The sequence below is a fragment of the Pogona vitticeps genome, chromosome 12, assembly GCF_051106095.1.
Source record: "Pogona vitticeps strain Pit_001003342236 chromosome 12, PviZW2.1, whole genome shotgun sequence".
Lineage (NCBI taxonomy): Eukaryota > Metazoa > Chordata > Lepidosauria > Squamata > Agamidae > Pogona > Pogona vitticeps.
In genome coordinates, this window is record NC_135794.1 from 11,375,409 (window position 1) to 11,398,866 (window position 23,458).

At 41.7% G+C, this 23,458-nt stretch overlaps 2 long non-coding RNA genes across 2 annotated transcripts; one reads left to right on the forward strand and one right to left on the reverse strand.

Annotated features, from left to right (window-relative positions):
• Positions 1-10,305: 10,305 nt before the first annotated feature.
• LOC144584538 (uncharacterized) lies at positions 10,306-14,541 on the reverse strand. The gene is made up of 2 exons (XR_013538849.1): positions 14,408-14,541; positions 10,306-11,937 (listed from the first exon to the last, which is right to left on the reverse strand). It is a non-coding gene; the product is annotated as an uncharacterized LOC144584538 (long non-coding RNA).
• A 54-nt stretch (positions 14,542-14,595) lies between these two features.
• LOC144584539 (uncharacterized) lies at positions 14,596-19,454 on the forward strand. The gene is made up of 2 exons (XR_013538850.1): positions 14,596-14,721; positions 19,236-19,454. It is a non-coding gene; the product is annotated as an uncharacterized LOC144584539 (long non-coding RNA).
• Positions 19,455-23,458: the final 4,004 nt, after the last annotated feature.

Below are 23,458 nucleotides of genomic sequence, written 5' to 3' on the forward strand. Positions count from 1 at the left end.
CTCTTTCTGTCTCTTTAGATTCAGTATCTTCCTCGGTGGTAAGGAATACATCGACTCTCTCTCACACAACTCCGGTATTCCTCCTATCTCCTCCCTTGCTTTCCTCTAACGGACTTAACTGTCCCCCTCTCTCGCGGTCTCCTTCCCCTCCAGACGCTGCTCGCTCCACCACGTGGCTGTCAATTCCTTTTCTTTCTTCACATGCCTCTGTCACTTTTCCTCTCCCGTGCTCTGCTTTTATTTCCCTTCCTGCTTTCGTTGCTCCACTCATTAGATCTATTTTATGTTCGTGAGCGGACGGCTCACTCTCTGTCAGTGTCAGGTTCTCACAGATGCACATATACATCATGGCTTGGCAGCCAAGCCTCAATCATGAGAAGCAAAATGGCAGCCATGGAGAAGGGAACTTGGTTGGAAGCAGATGTGGGAAGGGGAATCCCACAAGCTTTCCTACTGAGAGAGTACTCCTTCACTCTCAACCCAAAGGGCCATTCACTAGCTCCTGCAGTCACAGATGCATGAGAAGACTTCCAGCTGGAGGGGGGGGGGGGGAGAAGAGGCAAAGGCAAGCAAGGTAAAAAGTCAGACCAATCAGCACTTGTTGAGGAAGGAAGAATGCTTTTGCCTTAAGCAGCAACCTCACCAGGAAACTTGGAAATCACTTGGCAGGAACCTTGATGGGTGGAGCCTCTAGAAATGCTTAGGATGTAACACACTTGGTATCCTTTTCCCAAAAATACCAGGCCTTTTACTCTCCTTTCCCCACCTTTTTTTGCAAAAGTAGGACAGGCATCTCCTGTACTCATGTATAATTAGGTTCGTTGTCAACCGTGTGCGACCCCTGTGTTGGCACGGGAAGAAGAGACGGGGGCTGCTCCATATTCTTAACACGACTTAATTTATTACTAAACAAACTCAATTCAACAGGTTCAAAAGGATTCATCAGACTTAACTCAGGCAAAAGGCGATAACTTCGTACTCTAACGTCCGGTGTTTTAATATCCCTCCTCACTGAGGGGCCGGTCCAAACCGCTCCCGATCGGTCATGGGCCTCAGTGGGGTGCTCCTCACAGCGCAGACTGTCCCACAACAAGGGTGTCTCACCCAGTCCCCCTCACGTTGTGGCTGGAGTAAAGAGGGACTGGGACGGATCACCCTCGTCCCCCCACACTGGTTGCGAAGGTATACTACCACCGTCCATTCTAGTGGCTCTAAATCTTCTCATTTCGTGCTCGTGTCCTTTGGGTCAGGCAGCAGACCTCCTCCCAGTTGGAGGTTTGGAAACTCCTTCATAAGCATGGGAAATCCTTGTCCAGCGCTCCACTCTGTTTGTACTGCCTGGTCTCTCGTGGGAGGTGGTTCGCCTGTTAGAATTCTAAAACTCCGCGCGCTTTCCTCCCCTTTTATACCCTCCTTCCACACAATCAAATCCAGCTCCTCCCCTTTCTTGTCAGCTAAGCATACCTTCAGTGACCCTTTCCCTTCCCCTTTCTCCTGTTCTATTTCTACCAATGTGCCCTCCACACAACCATGGCTCTCCTCTGTCCTCTTCTCCATGGAGGACGGCACACTGGCTCTCTTTCCTTCACATCATGCATGCAGCTCAGCTGTTTTATCTTTCTTACATACGTATACATTGTCTTCATCAGGATAATACATGAAGGGGAGTGAAAAGCCAGAGTGGTGCTGGTGCCTGAGCTTTTCTGGCTAGCAAAGCATCCAGGATGGCCAAAATGCTAATATGGATAATAAGAGCAAGAGGGGGTTGACAGAAGGAACCATGGAGACCACAAGACACAATGTTGTTATTGTAGGGTTTTGGGGGGTTTGTTGTTTGTTTTTAAGAAAGAGACAGGAAAAAACAGTAAATGGTGCCACTTAAGACAGGAAGAACAGTGTGGTTCTGAGGGAGAATGTCTTGACAGTGATTGCAGTAAACAAGCAGGTTAGAGGGCTGCACAGAAAGAGTTCAGGGGCCACATGTGGTCCGTGCGCTGTAGGTTGGAGGCCCCTGCTGTTGACCATCTTGACAGCTGCAATTTGTATTGTCAGCTTTCATGCTGCCATTTGCTATGTAACATGTGGCAACTTTTCTCCAGCTGGCAGTGTTGGTACAATGTTCTACAGCAATATCGGGCCATTTCCTGCTTTTTGAATTGTGGGTACATAAGCACAATATCTCACATTCATAAACAGGGCTATGCGTTGTTTGTTTGTTTTGAATAATTAAACAGCAATCTTAGAATTGCAGAGCCGGAAGGAATTATTGAGGCCAATCCATGTCAAGGAGGCACAGTGGGGGGGAATCAAGCTCTGCAGCCAGATACCTAAACCACTGACCTATCCAGCAGTTCCTGCACTGAGCTGTTGGTTTGCTGCTAGATATCCTTGCAACGCCCCACATCTGTATTGTTTTGTGATTCTTAAGCTTTTTAATTTGAAATCCCGAGTTTTATTCTTAAATCTTAGCACTTTCAGGCAATGATGCCATTATCATATGATAAAAGTCAGAATACGGATTGCCTAGAGTAGATAATTTAACATGAAGAATTTCATATGCAACAAAAACATCAAATTGGCTTTGAGAATGCACATTATACAGTGCTATGTATTCTGTTTGACTATAAAACATTGAATTGTGGGCACAGGAAGGTATGTATGTACATAGCCATTTCTTTAATTTATATACTGTACTGCCTCATTAATGCAGAAACATTATTCTGGGCAGTTTACATCAACTAAAAACTATACAAACATAAATAAAAAACAACTTGAAACTAATAGCAGTCATTAAACCAAATGGGCATCAAGGACAAATTTCCCAATAATAGCAGGACAGGGTATTGAGCCAGGGTCGATATGAAACCTCTCCCTGAAAAGCAGAGTTTTAAACTGCTTTCTGAATGAACACAGGGAGCGAGCGAAACAAAGCTTCTCCAGGAGCTGATTCCATAACATTGATGCCACTGCAAAGAAGGCTCTGTCTCTTATGGAAAACCTCTGGGCCTCCCTCATGGTGTCTACTCAGAGGAACATATTTTGGGATGGTCATGGGTCAGGCAGATGTTATTGGGGAAAGATACTCCAACAGGTCATGTGTCCCAAAACTGTGAAGGGCATTATACGTGTCAAAAATTTGAAACGTATCTGGGACAGAACAGTAACCAGTGAAGACTAGTTTAAAAAAAAACAGTTGAAATGTGAATATATGACAGGATGCTAACAATATCTTGGACTGAAAGGTTGGCCAGCAAAAGTAGTGAAGGAAGCCAATATAGGAAAAGAAGTAATAAATCACATGAAATGCAGAAATCTATAATAATTTGGTCACATACTGATGATGCCAGGCCTCCAGTGTCCAACAGAGTGGTGAGTCAGACCCCAGCATGCTTGTGTATTAATGCTAATTGTTAGAGGTATGAAGATCCCATGTTCTTTTGGAATGGGTGGATTAGAGTGGAGAAAGCTGTTTTCAAATGTTCTTAGTCAACCACAGAGTGACTTTCCTACACTTATTGAATAAAAGTGGTTTAATGGTTTACAAAGTCTTTGAAGCATGAGCTCTGCACCCTGTTACGGGTGGAGGGGAGTTTCTATACTACAAAAAGGCACAAAGTACAGTGCTCATAATAGGCAGAGGTCTGGATTTGTTTTAGGATTTAAACTGAAGTTCTTATTGATGTGGACATAGTGTGGATAACCACCAATCAGGATCGTTACTTTAATTTAGGAGCTTTCAAATATATCAGCGTCAGCATCAGGATGAAAAAATAAACTGAAACTGCGAGTTGCAAGGAAAATTTTCTACACAGAAAGAAACATTTGTTGACATCAGGAAGACACTGAAAATAGTGTCCAACAGAGTGGTGAGTCAGACCCCAACATGCCAGAGATGGGATGCTGTAAAGAATAGCAAAATGTGAGTGCAGTGGGCAGCAGTGCTGCAGCAGCTATAAAGAAATCTTTCTTATTAATAAGATGCAATGGTGAGTTTTTTTAAGAACAAAAACAAATACGAAAATACAAAATACTTACTATACAATTTAAACTACAGTGCACCCATACCCACAGGACCCCTTGGAGCAATACTGTTAATACGAACTTCCTTTCCAAAATTGCATTAATTGTTGTTTAGAGCAGTGGTTCTTAACCTTTGTTACTCGGATGTTTTTGAACTGCAACTCCCAGAAACCCCAGCCAGCACAGTTGGTGGTGAAGGCTTCTGGGAGTTGCAGTCCAAAACTCCTGAGTAACCCAAGGTTAAGAACCAGTGGTTTAGAGACTTTCCCCTTTCCTTTCACTAATACAGATTCAACAAATCTACCCCAAATAGCATAAAAATATTTGAACTTATTTCCTCACTTTTCATCTTAAGTTCAGTAGTCAATTTATCATTTAATGCAATGTCCCATACTTCACTATACCAATCTTCTAGATTAATATAATTTTTATCTTTCCAAAATCCAGCTATTAATATTCTACCACTTGTCATAAAATTGGAAATAAATTCCTTCGAACAATAATCATGTTCTATCTTATCAAAAATTGACAACAAAGCAAATTTAGAATTAAATTCAATATTTTTTTCCAAATATATCACATATTTCCTTAAAAATCAATTTCCAAAATTTCTGAATCCATTTGCACTCCCACCACATATGACAATATGTGCCAATTTCTTCATCACATGTCCAACAAGCTTTAGAATAATCTGAATTTATTATATTCCATTTCACCAGAGTCATATACCACCTTAAACTGATTTTTTTAAAGTTTCCCTCATTCTTATCGACATTGATTTTAAAACTCTCATCCTCCAAATTTTTTATCCAATTCTCTATTTTAATTTCTGTTTTTAAATCATTTTCCCAAATTGATTACAAACCTTCTGTTTCTGTCTTTTTTTCCAAAATTAGGTTATATATTCTATTTACTACTCCCCTCATCAAAGTATCTTTCTGCATGTCTTCATGTGATGATAGAAATTGTTCATAGTGTATTCTCTACATTTGCCATTAGTTTTCAAACATTCATTTGTCCAACTATCTAATTGGATATAATTATACCATGATAATTTATTAGTTTGAAGTTTATACAGTAATCTGCTCCTTCAATCTCATTTTAATCATCCAGTCCTTCAGTCTAGCAGCTTTTTGTCCTTAAACAAATCAGCTAAACCTTTCAAGTTTGCTGTGAAATTTTCTATTTCAGTCACTCATTTTAAGGGTGAAGTAAAGGGACATAACTCCTTTCTATATCTATTCCAGACATTTAACATATTTCTTTTAAAAGGGTTGTTCACCTGATTTATTGTATTTTTTTACTACATTAAACAAATATTTTTCAGCTTTCCCATTTATTTCTGAGGATTCCATATCCCACCAAATTAACTTTCCTTTGTTGTATCTAATATCTCCAATCAATCTGAATTGATTCGCTGTACAGTGGTGCCTCGCTAGACAGTTACCCCGCATGACAGTTTTTTCGCTAGACATTGACTTTTTGCAATCGCTATAGCGATTCGCAAAACAGTGATTCCTATGGGGGAATTTCACTGGACAATGTTTGGTTCCTGCTTCGCAAATCAATTTTCGCTAGACAACAATTTTGACAGCTCCCCCCACGCTCACAAAACAGGTGTTTTCGGGACCTAAGCTTCGCAAGACAGCTATTTAAACAGCTGATTGGCGGTTCGCAAAGGGGCTTTCCTATGGCCGATCTTCACTAGACAACGACGATTCTTCCCCATTGGAACGCATTAAACAGGTTTCAATGCAATCCAATAGAGAAATGCTTTTCATTAGACAATGATTTAGCTAAACAGTGATTTCAGTGGAATGGATTATCATCGTTTAGCGAGGCACCACTGTATAGTAATTTTTTATATTAGGAATACCTAAACCTCAATTATTTTGAGCCTTATACCTATATCTTTTATTTATTCTAGATTGTTTACCTTGATTATAAAATCCATTAATTACTCCCTGCCAATACTTAAAATCTTCTTCTAACTGTATTGGGAGCATACTGAATAAAAAAGTAATTTTTGGTAATGTTTTCATTTTGATCATGGTAATTCTCCCAAACCACGATAGTTTCATTTTAGAATACTCCTGCAATTTATCTTTAATATCACTTTTAAATTTATTAAAATTTTGCTCCTTTAATTTTTGAGTCACTTTAACTATATTTATTACTTGTTGTTTAGTCGTGTCCGACTCTTTGTGACCCCATGGACCAGAGCACGCCAGGCCTTCCTATCTTCCACTGCCTCCCAGAATTGGGTCAAATTCATGTTGGTAGCTTTGGTGACACTGTCCAACCATCTCATCCTCTGTCATCCCCTTCTCCTCTTGCCTTCACACTTTCCCAACATCAAGTTCTTTTCCAAGGAGTCTTCTCTTCTTATGAGATGGCCAAAGTACTGGAGCCTCAGCTTCAGGATCTGTGCTTCCAGTGAGCACTCAGGGTTGATTTCCTTCAGAATGGACAGGTTTGTTCTCTTTGCAGTCCAGGGGACCCTCAAGAGCCTCCTCCAGCACCACAATTCAAAAGCATCAATTCTTCGGCGGTCACCTTTTTTATGGTCCAGCTCTCACTTCCATACATCACTACAGGAAAAACCATAGCTTTGACTATGCGGACTTTTGTTGGCAAGGTGATGTCTCTGCTTTTTAAGATGCTGTCAAGGTTTGTCATCACTTTCCCCCCCAAGAAGCAGGTGTCTTTTAATTTCGGGGCTGCTGTCTCCATCTACAGTGATCATGGAGCCCAAGAAAGTAAAATCTGTCACTGCCTTCATATCTTCCCCTTCTGTTTGTCAGGAGGTGATGGGACCAGTGGCCATTATCTTAGTTTTTTTGATGTTGAGCTTCAGACTATTTATTGCACTCTCTTCTTTCACCCTCATTACGAGATTCTTTAATTCCTCCTCACTTTCTGCCATCAGAGTGGTATCATCTGCATATCGGAGGTTGTTGATATTTCTTCCGGCAATCTTAATTCCGGCTTGCCATTCCTCCAATCCAGCCTTTCGCATGATTTATTCTGCATATAAGTTAAATAAGCTGGGGGACAATATACAGCCTTGTTGTACTCCTTTCCCAATTTTGAACCGATCAGCTGTTCCACATCCAGTTCTAACTATTGCTTCCTGTCCCCCATATAGATTTCTCAGGAGATAAATAAGGTGGTCAGGCACTCATATTTCTTTAAGGACTTGCCATAGTTTGCTGTGGTCCACAGTCAATGAAGCACAAGTAGATGTTTTTCTGGAACTCTCTGGCTTTCTCCATAATCCACCGCATGTTAGCAATTTGGTCTCTAGTTCCTCTGCCCCTTTGAAATCCAGCTTGTACTTCTGGGAGTTCTCGGTCCACATACTGCTGAAGCCTGCCTTGTAGGATTTTGAGCATAACCTTGCTAGTGTGTGAAATGAGTGCAATTGTACGGTAGTTGGAGCATTCTTTGGCACTGCCCTTCTTTGGGATTGGGATGTAGAGTGGTCTTTTCCAGTCCTCTGGCAATTACTGAGTTTTCCAAACTTGCTGGCATATTGAGCGTAGCACCTTAACAGCGTCACCTTTTAAGATTTTGTAAATAGTTCAACTGGAATGCCATCACTTCCACTGGCCTTGTTGTTATCCAAGCTTTCTAAGGCCCACTTGACTTCACTCTCCATGATGTCTGGCTCAAGGTCAACAACCACACTGTCTGGGTTGTCCGGGATATCCAGATCTTTCCTCTGTGTATTCTTGCCACCTCTTCTTGATGTCTTCTGTTTCTGTTAGGTACCTCCCATTTTTGTTGTTTATCATGTCCATCTTTGCACAAAATGTTCCTCTAATATCGCCAATTTTCCTGAACAGATCTCTGGTTTTTCCTTTTCTATTATTTTCCTCTATTTCTTGCGCTGTTCATTTAAGAAGGCCCTCTTGTCTCTCCTTCCTATTCTTTGGAGGTCAGCATTCAATTCTCTGTAACTTTCCCTATCTCCCTTGCATTTTGTTTCCCTTCTCTTCTCTGCTATTTGTAAGCCTCGTTGGACAGCCACTTTGCTTTCTTGCTTTTCCTTTTCTTTGGGATGGTTTTTGTTGCTGCCTCCTGTACAATGTTACGAGCCTCTATCCAAAGTTCTTCAGGCACTCTGTCCACCAAATCTAGTTCCTTAAATCTGTTCTTCACTTCTACTGTGTATTCGTAAGGGATTTGGTTTAGATTATACCTGAGTGGCCCAGTGGTTTTTCCTACTCTCTTCAGTTTAAGCTTGAATTTTGCTATGAGAAGCTGATGATCAGAGCCACAATCAGCTCCAGGTCTTGTTTTTGCTGACTGTATAGAGCTTCTCCATCTGTGGCTGCAGAGAATATAATCAATCTGATTACGGTATTGCCGATCTGGTGATTTTCATGTGTTGAGTTGCCTCTTGTGTTGTTGGAAAAGAGTGTTTGTGACGACCAGCTTGTTCTCTTGACAAAACTCTATTAGCCTTCGCCCTGCTTCGTTTTGAACTCCAAGGCCAAACTTTCCTGTTGTTCCTTTTGACTCCCTACTTTAGCATTCCAATCCCCTATAATGAGAAGAACATCTTTCTTTGATGTCAGTTCTAGAAAGTGTTGTAGGTCTTCATAGAATTGGTCAATTTTTCTTTGCAGCATCGGACTTTCCTTTCACTTCCAGGCACGTCCACAGCTGAGCGTCCTTTCGGCTTTGGCCCAACCACTTCATTATCTCTGGAGCTACTTGTCCTTGTTCTCCGCTTTTCCTCAATAGCATGTTGGATGCCTTTCGACCTGAGGGTCCCATCTTCCAGCGTCACATCTTTTAGCTTTTTGTTTCTGTTCATGGAGTATTCTTGGCAAAGATACTGGAGTGGCTTGCCAATTCCTACTCCAGGTGGATTGCGTTTAGTCGAAACTCTCCACTATGACCTGTCCGTCTTGGGTGTCCCTGCATGGCATAGCCCATAGCTTCTCTGAATTACTCAAGCCCCTGCGCCACGAGAAGGCAGCAATCCATGAAGGAGATATATACTTGATACCCTTAGCAATTAAAATGGCTGTGATTACTCACATTTTTCTTCTATGTACCATCATTTTATTGCAATAATCATGGAAAACCATGATGTCATCTTTTTCAATTTTAAGATACTCTGCTTTTCTCTTAACACTTTCATAGGTTCCTCATTTTTCTTGTAGTTTGCAAATCTGACCAATCATATATGACATGGTTGACCTCTAACTTTCCTTGATGCTTTGTGAGCTTTCTCCACATCAAACTGGGACCATTTCATTTGAGGGGATATTTTCTTTAACCAGTCTAATATTAATTTTGGTAATTTTTTTCTCTCTGAGCATTTTCTGATACTCCTTTAATTATTATATTCAATCTTCATGAAAAATCCTGTTGCATGATTAACTGGGTCTTTAAATCTGTAATGTCTCTTTCTTGGTCTATAAATCGGGAGGCATTCCATCCCACCAATGCTTTTACTCCCACAAACTGTTAATCCCTACGTTGCACATGAGTCTCAGGTTTGTCACATAATTTTTTATAGTCTTCTTGCATTTTGGCAACTTTCTTATCAAGGTTCTGTATTCTTTGATCTGAAGCTAAGATGCTTTCATTAACTTTTGTTATGGCTTCTAATAACACCCTTGTATCAATCAATGTCTTCTGGGTCGGCCCTAGGACCTCCCTCTTGTGTTTTTGCAATTTCTGTCCTTTTTTTGTTTTTGTTTTTTTCGCTCTCTCTTTTTTGGTGGACGCTTCTGACAATCTCTTTAAATTGTAGTCAGAGGGTTTAGAAACTTTGGATTCAGATCTGGATACTGATGTTGATCCAGATTTTTCTCTTTTCCATACAACTCTACTTTCTCTTATATTTTTCACTGCAACTCTACTATCCCTTTGTCTTGATCTTCCTTGTCTCATCAATGCCTTCTTTAATCCAGACTTATACACAACCCCCTTGTTTTAAAAGTGTTTCCAGCAGTTATTTAAGACAAAAGAACAATTGCAATGATTCTAGGTGTGATTATACAAATCCCCAGCAGATGGAGTGCAAGAGCAGTTTAATCCTGCATAGCACAACTTCATCGAACCTTACTGCCTCTGTCAGAGTTTCTCTAGTTTTGCTTTAGCTTTAGCTTGTTTATCCATTTCTTTTCTTTCTGTTTATTCATTTTTGAATAATGTTTGAATCAGGGTGTAACGTCTGAATTTGGGCTCAGGAAACAGGCAGCAATCCATTGTTACAGGCAGTTCATCTATGCAATTCATCTGAGCATCTAGTCAATACTGTACTTTGATACATGACTCTTTATTTTCCCCATTATTAGTAGGAGGCTTTTAAAGTGATTTGTTACATTTCATTCAGTTCAATCAACTTAATCGACTCTCATCAACCAACAGGATGTTACTGTTTTAGCCTCACAGCCAGTAATCAGGAGATAGTGGGGTTATTTCTTTTTTCTTACTTTCCTCTTCTTCCACTTTGTTACTGAAGCTCCCCCCTCCCCTTCTGACCACTTCTGAAGGTGTTCCACTTCCACTTTATTTCACTCTTGCTTCTCTCCTACTCTCACCGGATAACTATAGTTCATAAAACATAAAATTTTACTTATCCATAAGTCACCATATTGTCCTTTTCTCTGCCTTCTGTTTCCACTGGGCAGGAGTGTTAGGGAAGTTTAGCCTATTGCCATTTTTTTCCACGCCACACCCTCTCAGGGTCAATATTCTCAACCACCTGGCCTGGGAGGATCTTATAGGATGGGCAAATCTAATTGGGAGGAGGCATTCTGCCAGGTATCGAGGTCCCAAACCATTTAGGGCCTTATAAGGTATCACCATCACCTTGAAGCTGGCACAGAAATGCACAGATAATCAGTGCAGGATGGCCAGAGTAGGAGAAATGTGTTGATATTTCATTACACCATTCAGTAGTCTGACCATCATGTTCTGGACCTGCTGAAGTTTCTGTAGTGGCCCCATGGGCAACCCCACATAGACAGCATTGCAGTAGTCTAACCTCAAGACTACCAATGCACAGGCTAGTGTGGTGAGGGACCTGCTGTCGATAGGGACACAGTTGGGCAATCTGCCTTAGGTGGAAATAGGCAAAGAGACCACAAATGCTATCTGGGACTCCATTGATAGCATTGTCTCTAGAAGTACACCCCAGCTGTGAACCTCATCCTTAGTGGAAAGAGTGCCCCCCTCGAGAGATGGAGGCACCCAGACCACAAACACTAGGGGCACCCACCCACATGACTTCTGTCCTGTCCAGATTCAGCCTCAGTCTATTATCTCCCATCCACACCAGCATGGTATCCAGGCACTGCTCAGGGGATGGGGTGGCATCATCTGCAGAAGGATGGAAGGGGAGATAGAGCTGAGTGTCATCTGCATATTGGTGACACGAATCTCCAAAACTCCTTATGACCTTCCCCAACAGCTTCATATAGATATTAAACATAATTTAGGAGATTATTCACCCCTGTGGAACTCCACAATTGAGAGTCCAAGGGGTTGACATCATCTCCCCAAGCTGTACTCTCTGAGGGCGGTCCTCTAGGAAGGACCGGAACCAGGCCAATGCCAGGCCACCGATCTCCAACCCAGAGAGCCTCCCCAGGAGGAGACTGTGGTTAACAATATCAAAAGGTGCTGACAGGTTGAGGAAGACCAACAAGGATATTCTGCCCTTATCATTCTCCCGCAGAGGTTCATCTTGCAGGGCGACCAATGCCGTCTCTGTGCCGTGGTGCAGCCTGAACCTACACTGGAATGCATCAAGGGCATTGGTTTCCTCCAGGTGTGCCCGTAGCACTCATTCCAGAGATGTGGGCCCGAACCGAGAAAGCCTGGTTTCTGATCTTCACTCTTTTGGCCTTCCTTGGTGTTATTGTTTTTAACATTCTTGACTGCGAAGAGCTGGCGAGACATAACATTATTACATGCAGATTAAAAATATTTTAAAAACATTAAAAACATTATTTAACAGCAAACCCAATCATTTTCTACACCTCGTGATAAAAAAAATCTACAGACCAAAATCCTTTGGGAACAGTAGAGTTTTAGCTGCCTGACAGAAGCTCATCGGAGATGAAGCCAACTTTACTTCTTTTGGAAGAGATTTCCATAATCGAGGTATTACTTTGGAGAAAGCCCTACGTGCTAACCCATGAGAGTTTGATCAGGAGTCAGGACCTCACTAAATTAAATTTAAGGACAGCCAATAATAAACCAGGTCTGTTTGTAAAAGAGCAACTACACTGATTTGATGCAGTAATGTTTATATGTATGCAGTAAATGCAAAGCAAACTTATATTTCCCTTTGAAAGGTGTGCTGGATGAGGACATTTTGGATTTTATAGGTTAAACTGCCGTACTGCAGCCAAAACTGTGCTCACGACCTGGGGTTCAATCCCAGGTAGCCGGCTCAAGGTTGACTCAGCCTTCTATCCTTCCGAGGTCAGTAAAATGAGTACCCAGCTCGCTGGGGGGGGGGGGCAATGTGTAGCCTTAACTTGTAAGCTGCCCAGAGAGTGTTTGAAGGAATATGAGGTAGTATATAAGCAGCACGCTTTGCTTTACTATTACAAATACTGGAAAGGTGTCAAGAGAAGTGGGAAAGAAGATTGTCAAAGTATCTGTTTCCCTTCTCCTACCAACTGGGAAGAAGCTGCTTTTCAGATGATTAGTAGAAAAATTCTTATCATGGTGATGAGAGAATGCATGAAAGCAAAACTAGGCAAACAAGTTCATAGGAAGCTGGTACAAGTTTATGCTGTGAGCGACACATGGCTGCTTGTACCTGTATTCCTATGTCTTATGTTGTTGCTATGTGCTGTCAAGTCACTTCAGAGTGATAGAGATCCTATAAATTGGTGTTCTCCCCAAAGTCCTGTCATTAGCAACCCTACTAAAGGCTGCATCTTCCTCTATTGAGTCAGTCTATTTTATGATTTTTTTCTAGCATTATGGTCTTTTTTTTCCTGTCAGTTGTGTCTTCTCTATGCACTGTATGTCCAAAATACGACAGCTACACTTTAATCATTTTAGCTTCTAGAGATAATTCAGACTAGATCCGATTCTTTGTCTTTCTAGCAGTTTATAAAGCTCCCTGTAAATACCACAATTTGAATGCAACAATTTTTCCTGACACATTTAATTGTTCTTTCACATCTGTGCATAAGAATGAGGAATCCAATAATTCCAGTGACACATGCTTTCACAAGCCCCACCTGTTTTTAATATTATTATTTTTTTAATTTAGAAGGGGTTGAAAGATTGATCCTCCAGTCCAAAGAGTTATTTCAAAGGGGAAAACAGTCATAAAACCGAGCATGTATGCAACAGGTTTGCCAACAAGAGTATTCCAAAGTAGATACATTGTTGAGACCTCGTGGGTGGGAAGAGAGAGCTTAGGGCAATTAAAGGTCACAGAAACAGAGTCAAAAGGCAGTTTTTTTAAAAGAGTAAAAGAACACCACCCCCAGGCTGTCTTTAAATCAAGTAATGGGGTGACCGGCCTCCCAGTGGCCTAGTGTGCAGGACGTGGGGGGGGGGCGACAGGGAAACGCTCCTCTCCTTGTCTCTCTCCCTCAGGATCCTCCTTTCTCTCTTTGCAGCCTGGGAGGCAAGAGGTTTTTCCAGAGGTCAAGAAGAGGCAGCTCTTCCTCCCGTCCCCCCCCCTTTTCCCTCACCACTCCCAGTCCAGCGTCGGTGCAGAAATTCCTAAGACAATATTTCACTCTTCCTTTCTTGTTTAGGGTTGCCATAACAACTGCCTTGGAAAAAAAAACCCAGCTACCTGCCCGACACCTGAGCCTTAAAAAGCGGCTTGAGGGCGGATGCAGGAGTCAGCAAAGGACGCTTCCCTGGGCGGCTCTTGAAGGGCTGGGTCCGGCGGCGGCGGCGGCGGCGGCGGCCCTTCTCTTGTCTCCGCGCCCCCACCTTTTCAGGCTCCGTTCATCCTGCGCGGGAAAAACCAAGGGAGGCGCACCTCTGTTGGAGGGGGAGCAGAGCACCGCCATTCACCATATGCGCCGGAAACCTTCCTTCTGCATAACCGCGCCTCGATTCACCCAACAAAACTACGTGTCCCCCCCCCCCCCGGTCTCCTCTCGTCCACGACTGACGGTCGCCGAGACTGCTGCTGCTGCTGCCTGGTCCCTGCCCGGTGTTGTCGGGGGTGGGGGTGACGGCGCCTCCCCAGCTGGTTCTCATTGGGGATCCTCAGGCTGGCCTCAACCTTTTCCCTCCCTGCCGGCGGGCGTCCCAGGTCCCCCGCAGATCTTTTCGAAGTGTGCTGTAGCAGATTGGCGCCCATTGAAGGCTGCCCCTTGCCCGCCACCCTCTGCCCGTCATTGCTGAGGAGGAGACCGTGGGCTCTCATTACCTGCGGGAGAGGTGGAGAGAGGCTGCTGTCCGGGTCACAGCAACCTGGACCATATTTTTCAGTCCTGCAGGGGATTAGTTCTCCTAGAAGATAAAATATGCTCCTGAACATGTGCAGAGTGCCCTTGCTCCGGTACTGAGTAGCCCGCCTACAAAAGCGGGGTTTTCTTTCTCCTTTCCCACCCGCCCGCCGTTACCATCTCCTTTTCTTGCTGTGACCATCAGGGGGCGCTGCTGGCAGAGGCCATTTTCTATCTGGACCAAAACTCGTTCCCCCTGGAAGGCTCTGGCAGAAACGACCCAGGCTTATCTTCGGTAGGATTGTATTTCGCTGGTCCTGTGTCATTGTTATAAAAAAAAACCCAGAATAAGGCTTCAGCACTAATGAGAGCGGCATACAAGCTAAAGTAGTAGTAGTAGCAGTAGTAGTAGTAATACAGTAATAATAATAATAATAATAATAATAATAATAATAATAATAATAATAATAATAATAATAATAATAATAATAATAATAATAATAAAAACTCAAAATAGCAATATTAGGAACAGCTAACTGCACCAATATTTAACAGATACGTAGGTCTTTGGTTAAAACTTGTGTCTGTTATATAATGCCAGTCAATATTTTTATAATCTTGATTGACTGTGCCTGCTGTTTTTGAATAATGATGATGCAAATTTAATAGAATTGCAACCACAAGATAATTATGGGCATCTGGTCAGGTAATTCTGATTTTATGAAATTGGAAAGCAGACTTGTAACGCATGATAATTGGAGTCTGTTATTATCCTAATCAGCATTGCAAGGTTTCCAAGGAGGTAGGACAAGTAAACTAAAATTAATACACTATTAATTGTATATCTGCAAAACAGTTTTGTGTTAATGTAAAAATAAGAAGACACTTGTTATTGGCCTTTGGTTTTCAGAAACTTCTTTTTCCATACATCTTTTAAACTGCAAGCAAAACTGATTGATGGTTGGGCAAACATTAGTGTAGCTATAAATATACAAGCAAGTGCCATTCACAGCACATTGTGTCATGATGCCATTCATAACACGTTTTCTACTTAACAACATTCCGAGAGCATGATTTCATAAAAATTATGAATGGATAGCAACTGCAATATATCTGTGGAAAATGAACCTAGAGAAAGGATATAATTACACATGTTTTAACTTTGCAAAACAAAATTTACAGTGTGCTAATTTTGAAAGTAATTACATCAGTACAGATGCACCTTTATAGAAATCTACAAAGTCATCATACTTCAAGTCAAGGAAAGCATTTTGCCTGGTGGTTAAACACTCTCCTCCCCTCCATATTAGACATGCTTTAGCACTTACTGTTTTTTAACATACGTGTTGAAGATGTGTCAATTTTGCATGCCCTTTCCATTGTAGGGTCAGTCTATGTCATGTTTTATGATAATTGGTTTGCTGACATGGTTATCATTTCTTATGGTAAGATCATTTCATAAACTCATAGAATCATTAAGTTGGAAGGGGCCTATAAGGCCATCACATCCAACCAACTGTTCAGTCAAGGAATACAAATCAAAGGATTATCTGCTAGGTGGTTGTCTACATTTCTCTTGAATGCCACCAGTACTGGAACACTCACTACCTCCTAAGGTACAGTGGTGCCTCGCTTAGCGACGTTAATCCATGCAGGAAAAAAGTTGCTAAGCGATTTCATCACTCAACGGATTTAAAAAGCCCAGAGAAACACATTAAAACACCATTAATGTGTTCCTATAGGCTTAAAAACTAACCTTAAGCAAAAATCCTCCATGGGGCGGCCATTTTCGGTGCCTCTAAAGCGAGGCAACACAGCGGGTGGCCATTTTGTTTTTCCGGTGGCCATTTGGGAACCGCCGATCAGCTGGCTGAAAATGGGGGCTTTGCGATGATCGCTTCCCCGTTGTTAAGCGATTTCTTCGCTATGCGGAGCGATCGCTAAGCGAGGCACCACATGATAGCCTTTCAAGTAACTGAAAAGTGCTACCATATCTCCCCTCAGTCTTCTTTTCTCAGGGCCAAACATGCCCAAATCTTTCAGTCTTTCCTCATAAGGCTTGGTTTCCAGTTCACTGATCATCCTTGTCGCCCTCTGAACTTGTTCTAATTTGTTGGCATCTTTTTTGAAGTGCAGTGTCCAGAACTGGACACAGCAATCAAGGTGAAGCCTAACCAGTGCCAAATACATGGAAACTAGTACCTCATGGGATTTGAAGACTATACTTCTGTTAATGCATCCTAAAACAGCATTTGCCTTTTTTGTAGCCACATCATGCTGTTGGCTCATATTCAGCTTGTGATCGACAATGACTCCAAGCTCCTCCTCGCTTGTAGTATTGCTGAGCCAGGTATTCCCCATCTTGCAACTTTGTGTTTGGTTTCTTTTTCCTAGGTGCAGCACTCTGCACTTCTCCTTGTTGAATTGCATTCTGTTGTTTTTCAGCCCAGTGCTCAAGCCTATTTAGATCATTTTGAATTTATTTATTTATTTATTTACCAGGTTTTTTAGCCATACTATTACCAGTGGTCTCTGAGTGGCACACAACAATATTAAAACTTTAAAAACAGTAAAACCATTAAAAATAGGCAATATTATAATAATATAAGGTCTTTGCCTGGCACTGAAAAGCCAAAAGTGTTGGAGCCAGGCAGATCTCTATAGGGAGGGTGTTCCAAAGTTCCAAGAAGGCCCTATTTTGGCATGCCATCTCCCTCACCTTTTTGAGGGATGGCACTTTCAGAAGGTCCTCCTGGCCTGATCTTAGAGGACGGTCAGGCTCGTATGGAAGAAGGCAGTCCTTTAGGTCAGAGGTTCCCAAAAGACCTCCCACCCAACCCCCCACATGCACTCACCCCACACGGCTGATTTGCATATGCGTGCACACTCTAGCGTGCCCATGTGAGCACCGCATTGCGCTTTGTGGACGTGCACAAGTGCACCTGCACAAGCACTGCACCACCATTTGTGCATGGACGTGAGCGCACCGGCACAAGCGCCACATTGCTGTTTGCACATGTGAATGAGCGAGTGAATGCCCCCACAAACACTGTGCCACCATTTGTGCATGCGCACGAGCGTGGGGGTGCCCCCGCCTTCCCCAGCTGGTCAGCGGGGTGAAAAAAGTTGGAGACCCCTGCTTTAGGTAACCAGGTCCTAAGCCGTTTGGGGCTTTATATATGAAAGTAAGCACTTTGAATTGGGCCCGAGCAGCAACCGGCAGCCAGTGTACATTTTTCAGAACTGGCGTGATATGAGTCCGTGCGGCGGCACCACTTACCAGTCACACAGCCTTAGGTTCTGTGAATTTTGTTTCCATCTTCCAGGGTGTTAACTATTCCACCCAATTTTGTGTCATCTGTGTCATGATCATGAGTATGTGATTTAAAGCCTGTAATTTGAATGGGTTATGTAGTCATGAGAAATGTAATATGGAATCAAAATGGTTCTGTGTAAGGCTGATTTTGAATGCTGGGAATGTTTTCTGAAAAATTGTGAGAAGATTTATCTGACCGGTACAGCAAGGACGAAGATAAGGAGACTAGACACCACATTCCATCTTAATTGGGACCAAGATTAGAGAAGAAAAACAATACCTGCATTCCCTTGAGAAAGAAATTGGAAGGAGACATTACCACCCCTGAATTACAATTGGTCAACACCTTGGAGGGTGAAGAAGAAGGGTGTGGTTTAGTTAGCAGAAAAATTGAGATTTTGCCATGTGGAATGTTCCTTAGTCTAAAGAGGCTTTGGATCCTTTTCCCTTATGTTAGGATGAAGGGGGCGAGAAAGAAGGGGGGCTTAGGCCCTTTGCCTACCCTGAAGAAGGCTTTTTAGAAATTTAGATTTTTTTTTTTTTTACTTAGCTGGAACTTGTTGTTCATTAACTGCAATAATCTTTGGAAATGTAATCGATCCTATGATTTGCTAAAAACGGAATTTTCTAGGAAAACTTTATTTTTCCAATTAAAAATTAATTTTAAAAATCTTGAGTATCATTCTCTTGAAGAGTATCAGCCTGCTGATCCTGCTTCCAAGGGGGAGGCAAGGCCATGTGATAACTATTGGACAGAGTCCTATTTTTCTGAGCTTTAGTGAGTCTTAAGAGACTACAAAACCCAAGTGTCTGTACTTGCTAGATAAAAGTGCAGGAGTGAATCTATTAGGCCAGACTAGCTGGAAAGGATTTATGCTACGCCCTAGCTGGTGTTAATAGAACTCAGCCCAGCTGGAAAAGGGGTACATAGATACCTGGATGCTCTCTGGCTGAAGGTACAGCGCCCCCTAGAGGGAGGCTGGTCCTGACAACCTGCAACTCTGATTAGCATTGAGCCAAGTCATTAAGAAAAATATTGAGTAGTAATGAGCCCAGGACTGAGCCCAGGACCGAGGTACCCCACTCGTCACCTCCTCCCAGTTTGAGAACGAGCCATTAATTATCACCCTCTGAGTACAATTCTGTAGCTAACTGTGTATTCACCTGACAGTTGTTCGATCCAACCCACATCGTTGATGTGCTAGTCAGAACATCATGTGGCACTTTGTCAAAAACTTTGCTGAAGTCAAGATATATGATGTCTACAACATTCCTTCCGTCTATTAAAAAGGCTACCCAGTCAAAAAATGAAATCAGATTAGTCTGGCAGGATTTGTTCTGACAAAGCTATGTTGGCTTCTAGTTATTACTGTACTACATTGTTTTCTAGGTGTTTGTATAGTGACTGCTTTATAATCTGTACCAGAATTTTCCCTGGAATTGATGTCAGGCTGACTGGTATGTAGTTCCTTTTCTTTTTTTCCTTTTTGTAGATAGGGACAACATTAGCCCTCCTCCTGTCATCTGGCACCCCACTAATTTTCCATGATTTAAAGAAAAATAATGGACAATGGTTCTGAGAGTTCTTCATCCGGTTCCTTCAGTCCTCTTGGATGCAGTTCTTCCAGCCCTGGAGAGTCCAACTCATTCAAGGTATGCCTTGATTATTTGTTTATCAATCTCTTCTTTGTATTCTGATCATTTTTCCATCTTCTTTGTATTCTGTTATCATTTTTCCATCTTAATTGATTAGCTGAGCCACTATTTTTCTTTTCTTCTGTCTTCTGCTATGCACATATCTAAAGAACGCTTTTTGTTGCTTTTAATATCTGTAGCCTGAGCTCATTTTCAGCTCTTGCCCTCCTAATGCCAACACTGCAATCTCTTCTTACTTGTCTGTATTCTTCCTTTGCTGGCTTGGCCTTCCTTCCACTTCATATATATGTCCTTATTAGTTTTGGGGTCCTCTCTGAGCATTTGGGGAAGCCACACTGACCTTCTTTGCTGTCTCCCACCTTTTTTTTCTTGATGGAATTGTTTGTAGCTTTGCCTGTATAACTTCCTTTTTTAGAAGCTCCCCCCCCCCCGACTTCTTGGACTCCTTTTCTTGTTAGGATCGCCTGCCATGGGACCTTACTTATCTTTCTTCTGAGATAATAAAAATTGGCTTTTTAAAAATCCAGCATAAATGTGTGGCTGCACTCTGGTCTGGTTACCTTTGGAATCAAGAATTCTAGTAGAATACCCTTACTGCCATTTTCTTCACCAAGTTATCTCTGTTGGTTAAAATCAAGTCAAGGATAACTATTTCTCTGATTTCTTTCTCTACTTCTTGTAGAAGAAAATTATCAGCCACACAAGCCAGGAATTTCTTGGAAGGGCCATACTTGGCAGAATTTGCCTTCCAACATATATCAGGATAATTGAACTCTCCCATCACTACTACATCGTGTCTCTTTGAAATACTTGCAATTTGTTTTTCAAGAGTTTCATCCGCATCCTCTCCTTGATTGGGCATTCGGTAGTAAACTCCAACTACCATGTTCCTTTTGTTTTTTTCCCCCAGTTACATTGATCCAGGGCTCTCAATGAGGCAGCCAAGCTTTTCATCCTGTATTTCTGTGCAGGAATGTGTATTTCTATTCTCCCTTTATATTTTCTCTGTCCTTTTAAAACAATTTATATCCTTTAATTGCTGTATTCCAGTCATGGGAGTCATCCTACCAAATTATTCCTATCAAGTCATATTTATCCTCCTGAAGCAAGATTTCCTGTTCTTCTTGTTTGTTTCTCATACTCCTTGCATTTGTATATAGAAACCAGAGATTGTGTGATTTGTTGCCTGCTTTTGTTTGTACATTTTAATAAATATTATTATTAATGTCAATGTTATTATTGACCCCCCCCCATGAGAATTGTTTGGTCAGTTCCTCTTATCGTGTGTAAGGCTTCATCATAGAAGTCACGTCATCATAGAAGGCACCTCTGCCTTCTAATTCAGTTTAAAGCCCTGCTTATGAAGTTCTTCCTGCTGTGGCCAAACACATTTTCCCCAGTCCTTGTGAGGGGGTCAAGCCATCTCTTACTAACAGTCCATCTTACTAACAGAAGCCTAGCCCATAGTCTCCCAAAAAGAAGCCAGTCATTCACCCGGAATATTTCCCTTTCCCTTTCTATTCCTCTTCCAAGTACCTGCAAGGTAAAGGTAAAGGTTCCCCTTGACGTTTAGTCCAGTTGTGTCCGACTCTAGGGCGTGTTGCTCATCCAAGCCGTAGAGCCAGCATTTGTCCGTAGACAGTTTCTGTGGTCACGTGGCCAGCGCGACTAGACACGGAATGCCGTTACCTTACCTACTGTATTTATCTATAGTACTCACATTTACCTGCTTTCAAACTGCTAGGTTGGCAGGAAGTACTGGTAGGATGGATGAAAAAACTATCTGGACTCCAAAGTCCTAAAATTTCCTTCCTAGAGCTTGAGCTCTTTAAAGTTGCTCTTGGCTGTGTTCTTTGTTCCCACATGAATGAGAAGGAAAGGATTTATATTTGCAAAATAGATTTGTAACAAATTGCAAGCAGATGGTCTTAACCTGGAATGCTGCTATAGCCAAGAATATGACAATGCTGCAACTATAGCTGGACACATTGGTGATGTACAGAAATATATTTTGGATGTGAATCCTAAAGCAGTGTTTGTACCATGTAACATGTAACAAGCACTTGCTCAGTCTTTCTGGTGTGAATGCAGTTGGTGTTGGGACACAGTCTGTGACTTTCTTTGGCACTGTTGAAATGATAAACCCATTCTTCTCAAGCTCCACCCATAGGCGGGTTGTTCTTAAGCAACACGTACCAATTCACATAAAACGATTGTATGTTACAAGATGGAGTTCAAAGCATGACACTGTACATGTACTTGCAGAGCACACTGAGAAAATAACAGAAGCTCTGGAAGTCTTGAGAGATGGGCTAGAAGAAACCTCTGAAACCAAGGGCGATGCAGGAAGTCTGTTAGTTTCCATCATGGCTTATCCTTTTTTCTCATTCCTGCCTTTTTGGAGCTCAGTACTTACCGAAGTGAATGATGCGCAGATATATCTGCAAACTTATGCTTGATCGATGCATGCAAAAGCTGAAAGCATTGGCTCTGTTTTGCCAGGAAAAACAAGTCTGTCTAGTGTCAAAGGCAACTGAGAAAGCTCTGCAAATATGCAAAATGTACAACATTTCTACAGAGAGAAGAACTGGAAGATGTAAAAAGATGCCTGGTGAGCAGAGCTGTTATGCCTGCTTGACCTTACTACAAGAAACATGCAGAGAACAAGTGGAAGGAATTCATCAGCTACGGGGAGAAATTACAAAACGTACATTGCAGATCCACATTGCTTCACCAGCAATTTGCTTTCCTGCAAATCCAGACATTGCTGAAAAAGATGATTTTATCAATGGGCAAATTCAGCACATATGCGTTAGGTATACGAAGTTGAATGCTGCAGCTATGATCATTGAAATAAATCACCTGCGGCACCCTATTGTCTTGTACAAGGAAGCCAGTCCCAATGAGAAGATTACTAACTGGACAGCTTTAGACTTGCTTCGGTGGGTGTACAGGTGGAAGCTGCAAGAGAGTTTCACTAAATTTGTTGTGACATTAAGAATCTTTTTAATTATCACTGTTTCAACTGCTGGTTGTAAATGAGGTTTCTCAAAACCTAAATTAATTAAAACGTATCCGAGATCTACCATGAGCCAAGAAAGACTGAGTAACCTAGCAATGCTTTCATTTGAGAGAGATTTCAATTTAGATTTCAATACTGTTCTTGAAAAATTTGCACAAATTAAAACCAGGAAATTTTAAATAAAATTGAGTATGCATTTTACTTTAATTATATCAGTATTTTCTTAAAATACAACACATGTGTTTGGGAGTTAAAAGCTTGAATACTGTATTGGTGGGAGGGACTCAGGGAGTACTAACAGTTCACAGGTTAGAGAGCACAATACTTGCCTTGCTGTGGGTGCTGCTGGCAACCCACACTATGTCACTGAGTCCTACAAAAAGGGATGTTCAGCTAGGTATCTCCAGGAAATTAGCATACAATTTTGTGAGGCATATTCAAAGCATTTCTGAATTACAGAAACACAGAGCAGTTGTTTTTGTCCCAGCTCTGCATGCTTTCAGTAAATACTGTTTCGGGATTTCTGAGACTAGATTCCTGACACATCTTCAAAGGGGAAAGGAGCTCCAAGTCTGGAACAATCTGAATTTTTGACCTTTTCAGTCAAAATTAACTTCCTCTGAGGAGAAGAATTTTCAAACTCCTTCCTGACCAAACAGGCATTGTTGCTGGCAAAGGGATTCTGTGTCTGTTTGTAAAAATTTTAAAAAGATACTTAAAAAGGAATACAGAATGAATACTGAGAACTTTGAACTGTGGAATTACTACGTTCTTTTTTCGGTTTGTTTTTGCTTTGTAGATGGGGATAGTCTTGATGATAGCAGAGCCTTGGTGCCTATATCTTGTCATAGTCTCAACCATTCCACATGTCTTGTCATTATATAATTGTTTGGTAATTAAAAAAAAAAGATTTCAAATAAGTTGTGTGCTAAAATTCTCTGAACATAATTGGTTTATTATACCTTAATTACACCTTTAAACAATTCTCCAAATTCTAATATCTCTATCAACAGTTTTACTGCCAGCCACTCCACACAA